The following is an 11,882-nucleotide window of genomic DNA, read 5'->3' as shown; positions in this document are numbered from 1 at the left end:
AAAATGCAAAACATTTTGCAGGGGATGACTACACCCATTTTCTAAGATTTCGAAATGGTGAGGAACTGAAACTCAAAATATCATAGAAAGTTGCAAATATTTTCATGGCATGATTACAATTTTTTTTTTATAATATATGAGAGCCCATTTTTCAATAATATACTGGCATTCATTTTTAACACTACTGTAAACCTCCCGAATAGTTAGTGTCAGGTTGACCTTAGGGGTGAGCGACTTGTGTAGTTTCACAGTACACCTCATCTGTCCATGCCGATTACTACCTACATTACATCCCCAACATCTCTTTTGATTAGTAGACTGCTGCAATGTCATGAGTGGGACCACACCGGCCACACTTGTCACATGGTGTCGGATATATTTTTCCAAGTAGAAAGCAGCCACATGTAAAAGAAGAAGCTGGATAAGATGGCTGCACTGGTGACAAGTAATGAGGGTGCTGAGAATGTAAGGGAATAGAGGGCCTGTATGTGATAGAGGTGTACATGGAGGTACAGGTTGTGTGCGTGTGTTACATGGGAGCCAGCAGTAGAAACAAACAGAAGAGGGCCCCTATGCAAAAAACAATATATGGGCCCTTTGCAATCCAAAAGTTCATTATAATGCATAATTCCACTTGTTTTGGAGGTGGGAGTTGTCACCATTACCTCTTGGGCCCCTGTGCTGCTGGACAGGTTGCAGCAATTATATGTCCACTCCTGATGAGAGAGGAGGTGGTGTGTATGATAGAGGTGTACATGGAGATGTAGACTGCATATTTGTGGGGATTCATAGGGATGCATCCTGTGTGTGTTTGTGATAGAGGGCATACATGGGATGCAGGCTGTGTGTGTTATAGAATGGTAAATTAGGATGCAGACTGTGTGTGATGGAGGGGTATAGACTGTGTTTATGTGATAGATGGGAATATGGTGTTTCAAATTGTGTGTGACAGATTATGTGTGACTTTGGACTATCGGTTTTGTGTTTGCTATAGAGGCATATATGGGGATGCAGGCTGAGTTTGTGTGATAAAGGAATTCATGGGGGTTCAGTATTCATGATAGTGAGTTACATTGGACAGCAAACTATGTGTATGTGATAGAGGGGTACATAGGTATGCCGGTTGCATGTGTGTTAGAGGGTTATATGGATGTGGGGTCCTCCTTATTTTCACTAACAAGCTATCTGCGTAGCCATTTTGATAACCAGTAAATGCTACACAGACAGATGTAAGCTGATATTAATAGGCTGAGAACCTTTATGGATATTGGCACCTTCCCAGAATAATAACACCAGCCCCAGCTGTCTGCTTTCTCTCAGCTGGTTAGTAAAATTAAGGAGGACCCCACACCATTTTTTCTCACTATATTTAATAACCAGCAAAGGTTAAACAGACAGCTGCAGGCTAATATTAATAGACTGGGAAGGGGCCGTGACTAAAAACACCAGTCCTCAGTCACCTCAGAAATGGTGCATTTTTTAGATTCCCCAATTTTGATGCTTAGCCTCGGCTATACCCACTTGTCTTGGTGCATTGGCAAGTGGGTTAATGGTTTGGAGGTTGATGTAAGCTATTTTATATCCGCTGACATCAATCCCAGTGGTTAGTAATGGAGTGTCATCTATCAGATGCCTCCATTACTAACCCCGTAGTGAAAATTAATAAAGGCACACATAGAAAAAAAAGTCCCCCTATAATAGCATTCATTTTCCAATTTATTAACGTAAAACTCAAAAGTCAAAGGTATACTCACCTGTCCGTCTATAATCCATAAAGCTGATGTCTCACGACGAGCTCCAACTCTGCAACATCTGGTTGCTTTACTGAATAGTGACATCAGTATTGTGACCGCTCAGCCTGGCAATCAGCTCACATTGAGCTGAGAATAAGAACCCGGCTCCGTGTGACTGGCGGTGATGTTATTTATGTTACTGCCAGTCACACGTAGCCAAGTTCTCATTCTCAGCTCAGTGTGATTTGGCTGTTTTTCTGAGAGGTAACATTACTGATGTCTCCGCTCAGCACTGTAACCAGATGTAGAAGATTTGGGGATCGTGGTGGCACATCAACTTTTTGGATTACCGGCAGACAGGTGAGTATAACTTTGATTTTTGATTTTTAATACTGTAAAAGGGAAAAAAGAGGTTTATTGTGGGGGAGAGTTTTTTCAATTAAATTATTTTTTCAGAGTGTGTCCATTACTAACCTCTGAGATTGATGTCAGTAGACACTACAAAGCTGACATCAACCCCAAAACTATTACCTCACTTGCCAACACACCAGGGCAAGTGAGAAGATTCGTGCAGAGTGCCAGAATTGGTGTATCTAATGGATGCGCTTTTGGTGGGGCAGCTACTGGCTGCTATTTTTAATATTTTTATGCTAGGGAGGAACAATATCCATGGCCCTTTCCCAGCCTGAGATTACCAGCCCCAAGCTGTCTGCTTTAGCTTGGCTGGTTATTAAAAATTAGGGGAATCCACAATGTTTTTTTAATTTGTTTATTTAATTAATTTTTTAAAAATGGCGTAGGGACCCTCCTATTTTTCTTATCCAGCCAAGATAAAGCTGACAGCTGCAGCTCACAGCTGTCAGCTTTAAATGTGCTGGATATCAAAAATAAAGGAGACCCCACATCTTTTTTTTCCTATGATGCCGCTGAAAGTGCCCACACAGGAAAAGCTTGTTGATTGGCTGCATTGCAGCCTTTCAACAAGCTTTGCTTGGGCTGATGAATCCAAATAATAACACGGACTTACTTGGAGATGTCCGTGTTCACGGGTCCATGCACGGACACTACATGTCCGGTATGGACCCCAAACTTTACCGATCGTGTTCACCCATCTCTAGTTGTGAGGTTTTCACAGCTCTAGTCAGGTGACCATGAACAACTGATGTGTCCTCTTCACCAGGGTCCTGTGAATTTTTTTGCTCAACTTTGTAATTAGATATTGTAGAGTTGTTAAATTGCTTTATGTATGAAGTTGTTATTTGGCTAATGTATGTTTCTTAATATTTGAGCATTGCATGGAAATATTTACGTATACATTATTTGCCAGTATTTTCAACAGATAACATTTTTCTTTTGGGTATCATCCTGTATGGCACTGATTATGTACCACAGAACTGTATAATTATCATTACCTTGTAAAACAGTTAAAAAAATAAGAGGGGGGGAGGCATGGGGGTATGACGAAGAGGCAAAGGACGGTAGTTTCTATCTTAAAGGGTAACTATTATTAAGGCCTCATTCAGCTGTCAGTGATTTTTTACATATGCAAAAAATGGTACGAATGTCTTCACTGGTTTGGATCAGAGTTTCATCAGTGTTTGGTCAATGTGTCAATTTTTGCCAGAAGTAATTCATCATTGATTTTTTTCATATGGAAAGATAAATAAATAATATGCAAAGCATTTCTTATCCATTACAATATTGAATCACGCGAATTGCACACGGATGTCATCTGTGTGCTGGCCATGATTTTCATAGACCCATAGAATTATATGGTTGACTTTCATCCATTAGATCGATAAAAAATGGATATGTCTGCATGATTTTTCTGCAGACACATTGTCCGCAAAAAACATGGATGTGTATAGACTATAATGCGTACATGTCCTATATGTGAACATCACATAAAAAAACAGATGTATGAGTGCTGCATTAATGTTATTGTTTATATGTGAAGAGTCTGCTGTGTGCTGTTGCTCACTGTGTGGGTACAGGACCTGAGACACCCACCAATCGGGCTGAAGTGAGTAAGCCTTCAGGTCCTTATATCTCTCTCACCAGAGTGGTCTCAGTAACCCTCACCAATTAACAGCACACAGCATCCCCTATAATATATTGGCGCTATCGAAATTATGATTTTATTAGTATTATTATTAGGTAGGTACCTATTAAAGTGGACCTTGACTATAAAAAATTCCAATATAGCAAAATAGTTGAAACTTGTTCTAATAAAACATCCGTCTCATATACCTAAAATGGATTTCTTCTAAAGTATATCTATGAATGAATGTAGATTTTTTTTTTCATTTTTGTTTTCCAAACCACTAAAAAATGCACTTGATATTATAAACGTCATGCTATTTTTGTGGTTCTTTCATGCTATGATTGCATCATTTGCCTCAGGGTGTAGCAGGTCTGCTAAAGCTACAGTATATTTTGTACTATGACAGCCATAAACCCATTTCATCCTTACGTGTTGTATGTTCCTATGTCTGACACATTTCCCTTTTGCTTACTTCCTTGTCTTCTGTAAGATTTCAGTTTGAATTGCACAAGCTTTTGTTAAGGAACTAGTGATTTGTATGCAATCGTTATTAGTAGCTTAAAGACTCCATGGCTTCATATAATCCAAATAGATAAATCAGTCAATCCCATCATGGAATAAGCGTAGAAATATCTGAACATGTCTGATGTCCAGTACTGGCTCTTGGATTGATTTCACAATTTCAACATGGAATGACTTGAATACTCTCCATGAAGCAAAAAGGTGAGCAAGAGATACTATATCTCATATGTGCAAGTAACATTCTACTGTGAATACTTGAGTTATCAATATTACACAATGCTTTATATAACATATTACCTTATACATATTAGGTGATGAGTAGATTTGAAGAACTGACTGATTCAGGAATTTGGTGGATTACAGAAAGTGACATCAAATAGTAATAGTGGCTTGCACTATAGATATAACAGTTTTCATATAATGATAATTAATCGTTTAAGGTACATGACAATATCGCTAAAAAATGTTCTTTTGTTTTTTTGTCTTGTTAAGAGGAATTGCCCCAATGAACAGACCCTTTTTAAAATGTAGTGTCTTCATAAATTACCTGATCGCTGCACATTCTTCTTTCCTAACTACTGTCAATCATCTTGCATTGACTCAGGGGAAACTCTGTGGAGTGTGGCTTGTTCATTTTAGGAAATATTCATATTAAAAGATTACATGGAGTACTATGCAGCAGAAGCTGCTTTAAGCATTGGCTCTAGTTTATGGCTCATAAAGGGAGAGCGAGATTTGGGGAACCCCCCTCCTCTGGCTAAGACCACGTTCATTCTTAGGCCAAGTTCACACGTTGAGTATTTGGTCAGTATTTTACCTGAGTATTTGTAAGCCAAAGTCAGGAGTGGATGATAAATACAAAAATGGTGACATTTCTATTATACTTTTCCTTGGATTGTTCCACTCCTGGTTTTGGCTTACAAATACTGAGGTAAAATGCTGACCAAACAGTGAATGTAGAAACGTGGCCTAAGTCCTCATTCAGATGTCAGTGTTTAAAGGGAACCTGTCACCAGAAATAATGCAGTTAACCTGCAGATATGGGTGTAATCTGCAGGTTAATAGCGTTATTATGCTGTCCGGCGCCCACATACAGCCGAATGTGGCAGGGATAAAATTATCTTTATTCCCTCGCCATTAAATAGTATTCAGTCATAGGGCCGGCGCCTGTGTTAAGTAGCCGCTGTAACCGCTCCCCCTAGCCCTGACTGACAATGGCTCTACATTGCGGCCAAGTTTTAGTGAGGGTTGTGGCGCAGTTACAGCCGCCGCTCTGTCTACTCAGATCGGTGACTGAACTGCCCCCACCTCTATGACTGGATACCGAATGCTGGCGGGGAGAATAAAGTTAATTTTCTCCTCACTGCATTCAGCTGCGTACAGGAGCCAAACAGAATCATAACGCTGTTAACCTGCAGATTAACCGCATATGTGTAGGTTAACAGTGTTATTTCTGATGACAGGTTCCCTTCAAACACGTACTTGGAAAAATGGCACTGTGTCATTGGTGTGTATCCTTTGCTATGTTATACACGGATATACGGACAACACACGAATGATGCACTGATGGTTTTCACGGACCCATAGACTTAGTATTGGCCCTTTTCATCTGTGTTGCCAGAAAAAAACAAATGGGTCTCTTTATATTTTGCATGAACATATGGTCCAAGAAATAAACTGACATGTGATCAGCAACACATATTTTAATAGGTATAACTGTAGCTGTGATGAAAACATATGCAATATGTACATGTGTGGCACCCCTGAGGGTCCAGTTGCAACAGAGGTACTGCACGTCAGCCAGAGGTGTGGTACTCTGCTCTCGAGTAAGGAGGGGACACTACCCAGTCCCCTCACACTAACACCCAACACTAGACCTCTCCAGGCCAGGGAGGGACTAGGTAGAAGGGGAGGTGCTTAAAGGAAGGGATTATTAGAATAGTGTGTTCAGTTGGTGGAAGGAACTGGAGGCATGAGGAGCTCGTCCCAAGACTAGAGAAGAGTGAGAAGAGTATGACGTGTCCTAGGGGCATGGGAAGTGAAGACTCCACCCATGGCGCCCAAATTCATGCCGACTGTAGTCGGGTGGAAGGACCAGGTCACAGTAGTGGACCAGTCCCAGACTAGTGGAGAGACTGCAGGACTCATCTAGCAAACCAGAGGCTGTGATGAGTGTATGTATGACAGCCAAATCCACACCCATTTGCTGAAAAGGCAAACAGATAGGATCAAGGGGACCAAGAAAACATCGCCCGACAGGAACCAAGGCTGCTGAATTTGGACACTGTGTGTGAGGGGGAGGGCAGGAGAGGTGGGAGCCAGTGCAGTGAGATGGCCAGAGAAGGAACATAAGAAGGGGGTTCTGGCAAAATGTACCCCAAATTACCTGAGAGCTGGCTGGACCACCGACCAGAACACAGAACCCTGGCTGGGGATTGTACCTGAAAGACCGTGAGTAAAAGTTTGAAGACTGCACATTATTGTGTCCTCAGATTTATTTACGCGTCACTTGTACTGCACTACAACCATTACCATCCCCTTTAACACTATAACTGCCCTGGGGTATAGCTCTACCCGTGGAGAGCTGTACCTACTCTGCTGCGTCACCAACTTCCCCAGTGGATCTGAACTGCAGCGTCGGCCATCTTCTTATTGCTGAACACCACGGGTGGCGTCACGAATTAATCCCCTATAAACATTTGCCAAAATCATTTTACTGCATGCCCAGGGCCACGGGCCGGGTCACTATTTTGCTCAAATAGATTGTGGAATTTGCAAAGTTTCTGCTATAACAGCAGACCTCCTCTTAGGCTGGTGGAACGCACCAAAAATAATAAAATGATAATGAGGTGCATTCGCAGCCTGGGGTCCACCGTGCAGAGATGGAATACTGCAGCTAAGTAATGGCAGATACTATATGGCAGTATAATACGTGAACGCACGTGGGTTAACATCACCCGGTGTGTACAAGGCGGACTCTGTTGCCTCACAGAGCCGCCCTACCGCCGAATATAAATGCCGAAGCCTGTTAATCTCACAGACCTTGGCGAAGTGAGCACTGGTGTAAAGTCACAGGGCTCTGTCCTTCTAGACTCACCAGCACTGGGCGCCGCAGTAGATGCGGTACTTATGTGGCTTGCGCTGGATGGCACAATATTGTGCTATGTGAGGTGCTGACCTGGAGCACTGTGGCCTAAAGCCTGGCCACTGACAGGCGCTGACTCTCACCACTAGATCCTAACAACAGGCACAACCAAGGGTAGGGGTTTCTAATGAGTCAGTCACCAGATACATGCATCCATCATCATACACACCATAAGCATAAGAGTCTATACTAGCGCATGGCCAAGCGGCCATGTGACTCTTTTATAGTGGCGTCCTTCCAGGACCTTCCCAGTAGTGGACCAATCAGAGCAGGAATGGGAGCTGCGCATGTGACCTCCGACCTCCAATGATAGGTCGTCCCATGGACATGCTCAGTAGGCAAAATACAGGACTTAGTCCCTGGAGCGTCTGCTTGCTGCTGACGTAAGCATGATGTTACAGCTGAGCCTGAAGGAGCAACCAGACGACAAGCACTAGCCTGGGCAAGACACCTGGACCAATGTCTCTGCTGAACAGGAACTTCTGTGGCCGCAGAGGAATGGGAGACCGCAAAGGACAATGGCTCGAGATTCCCCCTGTGCAGTGGGGGAAACTCGACACCTAACATTACCCCCCTAGGCCCCCCTGAGCCTTGCTACGCTCAAAGGCCGCAATGAGTAGTGGAGCACGGATGTTCTCCACTGGCTCCCAGGTCCGATCATCTGGGCCATGACCCCTCCAATCCACCACATAATACTTTTTTCCACGTACTACCTTGCAGCCCACTATGGCATTCACCTCAAGCTCATCCGAGGGCAAGCTTGATGTCCTGGCAGATGACTCGGAGAACCTGGACATGTGAACGGGCTTAAGGAGAGAAACGTGGAAGGTATCAGTGATACCCAGGAGTGGGGAAAGGGCCAGCCAGTAGACTACAGGGTTGACCTGTTCGAGGACCTTGAAAGGACGAATGTAGTGAGGTGCAAACTTAGTGGACTCGACCCTCAGCCTGATGTTACGGGCGGAGAGCCACACTAAGTCGCCAGGGGAGAAGGTCGGAATGGGGCACCAGTGTGCGTCGGTGGAGGCCCTCATTCTTTCCTTGGAGGCCCGGATGGCACCCTGAATGCGATCCCAAATGTAATTTGCCTCTACCACCCAGTCTGCCACCCTAGAATTGGTGGAAGACACGGGCACGGGAACAGGGACCCGAGGAAGCTGGCCATAACTGAGGAGGAATGGGGTCTGACCGGTGGAATCGGCCACAGCGTTGTTCAATGCAAACTCCGCCCAAGGTAGCAGGGACGCCCAGTCATCCTGCCTTGCCGAGACAAAGTGTTGTAGATATGTGACCAGGGTCTGGTTGGCCCTCTTTACCAACCCATTTGTCCTGGGATGATATGCCGAGGAGAGATTCAGCTCAATGCTGAGGAGACTACAGAGTTCTATCCAAAACCGAGACACAAACTGGGGGCCCCGGTCACTGACTACCTTATTTAGCTTACCATGAAGACAAAATATATGCTTAATAAACAGCGCTGCCAGACCCCGTGCAGCCTTGTGAGAGGCACCTGATGCACCATTTTGGAGAAATGATCGGTGACAACCCAGATAACCGTGTTGCCCCTGGACTTGGGCAGCCTCACTACAAAGTCCATGCCATCCATCTCCCAGGGCCTGGCCGTCACCGGCAGGGGGTGAAGTAGCGCAGGAGACACACGCCTGAATATAGTCCCTGACGTCACGAGCCATATGCGGCCACCACTACGTCCTCGCCAGAAGCTCAGATGTCCGTTTTGTCCCAAAATGTCCACCCACCCTGGACGAGTGAGCCCAAGAGAGAACCTCCGGTCGCAGATGGGCAGGGACAAAAGTCTTGCCCGGAGGAACAGACTCAAGAGCAACCGGAGCCATAGTCCTTAGGCTCCCGGAAGGGACAATCAGCCAAGGCTCCTCCTCCTCCGATGACACCAAGGAGCAGGAGAGAGCATCGGCTCAGACATTCTTCTCCCCGAAGAGAAAATGTAGGGTAAAGTGGAACTGGGAGAAGAACAGGGACCATCTGGCCTGGTGAGAGTTCAGCCGCTTTGCCGTCTGCAAATATACCAAGTTCTTATGGTCAGTAAACACCTGGAAAGGGTGGTGAGCCCCCTCCAGGAGGTGTCTCCACTCCGAAAAGGCCAACTTCATCACTAGCAACTCCCTGTCCCCGATGGAATAATTCCTTTCCGCCGGTGTAAAGGTCTTGGAGAAAAAGAAGCATGGGTGCTTCCGACCTTGCGTGTCCTTCTGGAACAGGACCTTTCCAGCACCGATGGAAGAGATATCCACCTCCAGAATGAAGGGTTTATCTACATCGGGGCAATGTAGAATGGGAGCTCTAGTGAAATGGGACTTAATGGAGGAGAAGGCCTTGGAGACAGGTTCTGACCATAACTTGGGATTCGCTCCCTTCTTGGTGAGGGCCGCCAAGGGAGCTACCAAAGTCGAGAAGTGGGGGATAAATTGTCAATAGTAATTTATGAACCCCATAAAGCGCTGCACAGCTTTAAGAGAATGGGGCTACTGCCAATCCATCACCGCCTGTAGTTTGGCAGGATCCATGGCCAATCCCTGGGCGGAGATCATAGAATCATAGAATCGTAGAGTTGGAAGGGACCTCCTGGGCCATCTGGTCCAACCCCCTGCTCAAAGCAGGATTCGCTAAATCATCCCAGTCAGATGTCAGTCCAGCCTCTGTTTGAAGACTTCCATTGAAGAACTCACCACTTCTCGTAGCAGCCTGTTCCACTCATTGATCACTCTAACTGTCAAAAAGTTTTTTCTAATATCTAATCTGTGTCTCCTCCCATTCAGTTTCATCCCATTGCTTCTAGTCTTTCCTTGTGCAAATGAGAATAAAGTTGATCCTTCTACAATGTGACAGCCCTTTAGATATTTGTAGACAGCTATTAAGTCTCCTCTCAGTCTTCTCTTTTGCAAACTAAACATTCCCAAATCCTGCAACCTTTCCTCATAAGACAGGGTTTGCAGACCGGTCACCATTCTGGTCGCTCTTTTCTGAACTTGCTCCAGTTTGTTGATCTTTTTTAAAATGTGGTGCCCAAAACTGGACACAATATTCCAGATGAGGTCTGACCAAAGAGGAGTAGAGGGAAATAATGACTTCACGTGATCTAGACTGTATGCTTCTGTTAATACATCCTAGAATTGCATTTGCCTTTTTTGCTGCTGCATCACACTGTTGACTCATATTCAGTCTGTGATCTATTAGTATACCCAAGTCTTTTTCACATGTGCTGTCACTTAGCCCTATTCCTCCCATTCTATATATGCTTTTTTCATTTTTATTGCCCAGATGTAGTACTTTGCATTTCTCCCTGTTAAAAACCATTCTGTTAGTTGCTGCCCACTTCTCCAGTTTATTTAAATCTTTTTGAATCCTCTCTCTCTCTTCTCTAGTATTAGCTATCCCTCCTAGCTTTGTGTCATCAGCAAATTTAATCAGTTTACCCTCAATTCCTTCATCTAAATCGTTGATAAAGATGTTGAACAATACAGGGCCCAGGACAGAGCCCTGTGGTACCCCACTTGAGACATTCTTCCAACTGGATGTGCAGCCATTTACGACCACTCTTTGGGTCCGATCACTAAGCCAGTTATGAATCCACCTAACAGTTGCCTTGTCCATTCCATACTTAGTCATTTTTTCAATAAGGATTGTATGAGAGACTTTGTCAAATGCTTTGCTGAAGTCAAGATATACTATATCTACAGCATTTCCTTGATCCACCCAATCAGTGATACCATCATAGAAGGAAATTAAGTTAGTCTGACATGACTTATTAGTTACAAACCCATGCTGACTCTGTTTAATCACTTCATTCTTATCCAGGTATTGACATACATGTTGTTTAATAATGTGTTCAAAGATCTTTCCTGGTATAGAAGTCAGACTCACCGGCCTATAGTTGTATGGGTCCACCTTCTTCCCCTTTTTGAAGATAGGAACAACATTTGCTCTTCTCCAGTCTTCTGGCACTTCTCCTGTTCTCCAAGAATTTTCAAAGATTATGGAGAGGGGTTCAAAAATTTCTTCTGCTATCTCCTTCAGTACTCTGGGGTGTAATTCATCTGGACCTGGAGACTTGAATTCATTTAGGTTGGCTAAGTGTTTCCTCACTATCTTTCTGTTTATAGATATCCTGGATTCTTCTATTCCCTTAATAGGACAGTGAATAACAGTTGATGTTACATTTCCTTTTTGAGAGAAAACAGATGCAAAATAGGAATTTAAAAGTTCAGCCTTCTCAACATCCTGTCTTACCATTTCATCATTTTCATCCTGTAAAAATCCTATAGCATCTTTGACTTTTCTTTTACTTTTGACATATCCCCAAAATCCTTTATTATTGCTTTTGACATCTCTTGCAAACCTCAATTCATTTTCAGCTTTAGTAATCTGATTTGTGCCCTGCAGGTTCTGCAGACAGCATTAT

The 11,882-nt window shown here is 43.9% G+C and overlaps 1 protein-coding gene across 1 annotated transcript in view; it reads left to right on the top strand.

Annotated features, from left to right (window-relative positions):
• The first annotated feature begins 4,251 nt into the window (after positions 1 to 4,251).
• LOC141080593 (interleukin-5 receptor subunit alpha-like) overlaps positions 4,252 to 11,882 on the top strand; it is a 123,670-nt gene continuing 116,039 nt past the window's right edge. Inside the window, exon 1 of the mRNA XM_073565920.1 lies at positions 4,252 to 4,500. The gene's annotated coding sequence lies outside the window, so the exon portion shown is untranslated. The remainder of the gene's footprint in view (positions 4,501 to 11,882) is intronic.

Source organism: Dendrobates tinctorius, unplaced genomic scaffold (assembly GCF_039654945.1).
Source record: "Dendrobates tinctorius isolate UK_male_01 unplaced genomic scaffold, ASM3965494v1 ptg000016l, whole genome shotgun sequence".
NCBI lineage: Eukaryota > Metazoa > Chordata > Amphibia > Anura > Dendrobatidae > Dendrobates > Dendrobates tinctorius.
The sequence above is the reverse complement of the archived record's forward strand: the minus strand, read 5'-3'. Positions and strand labels throughout refer to the sequence as shown.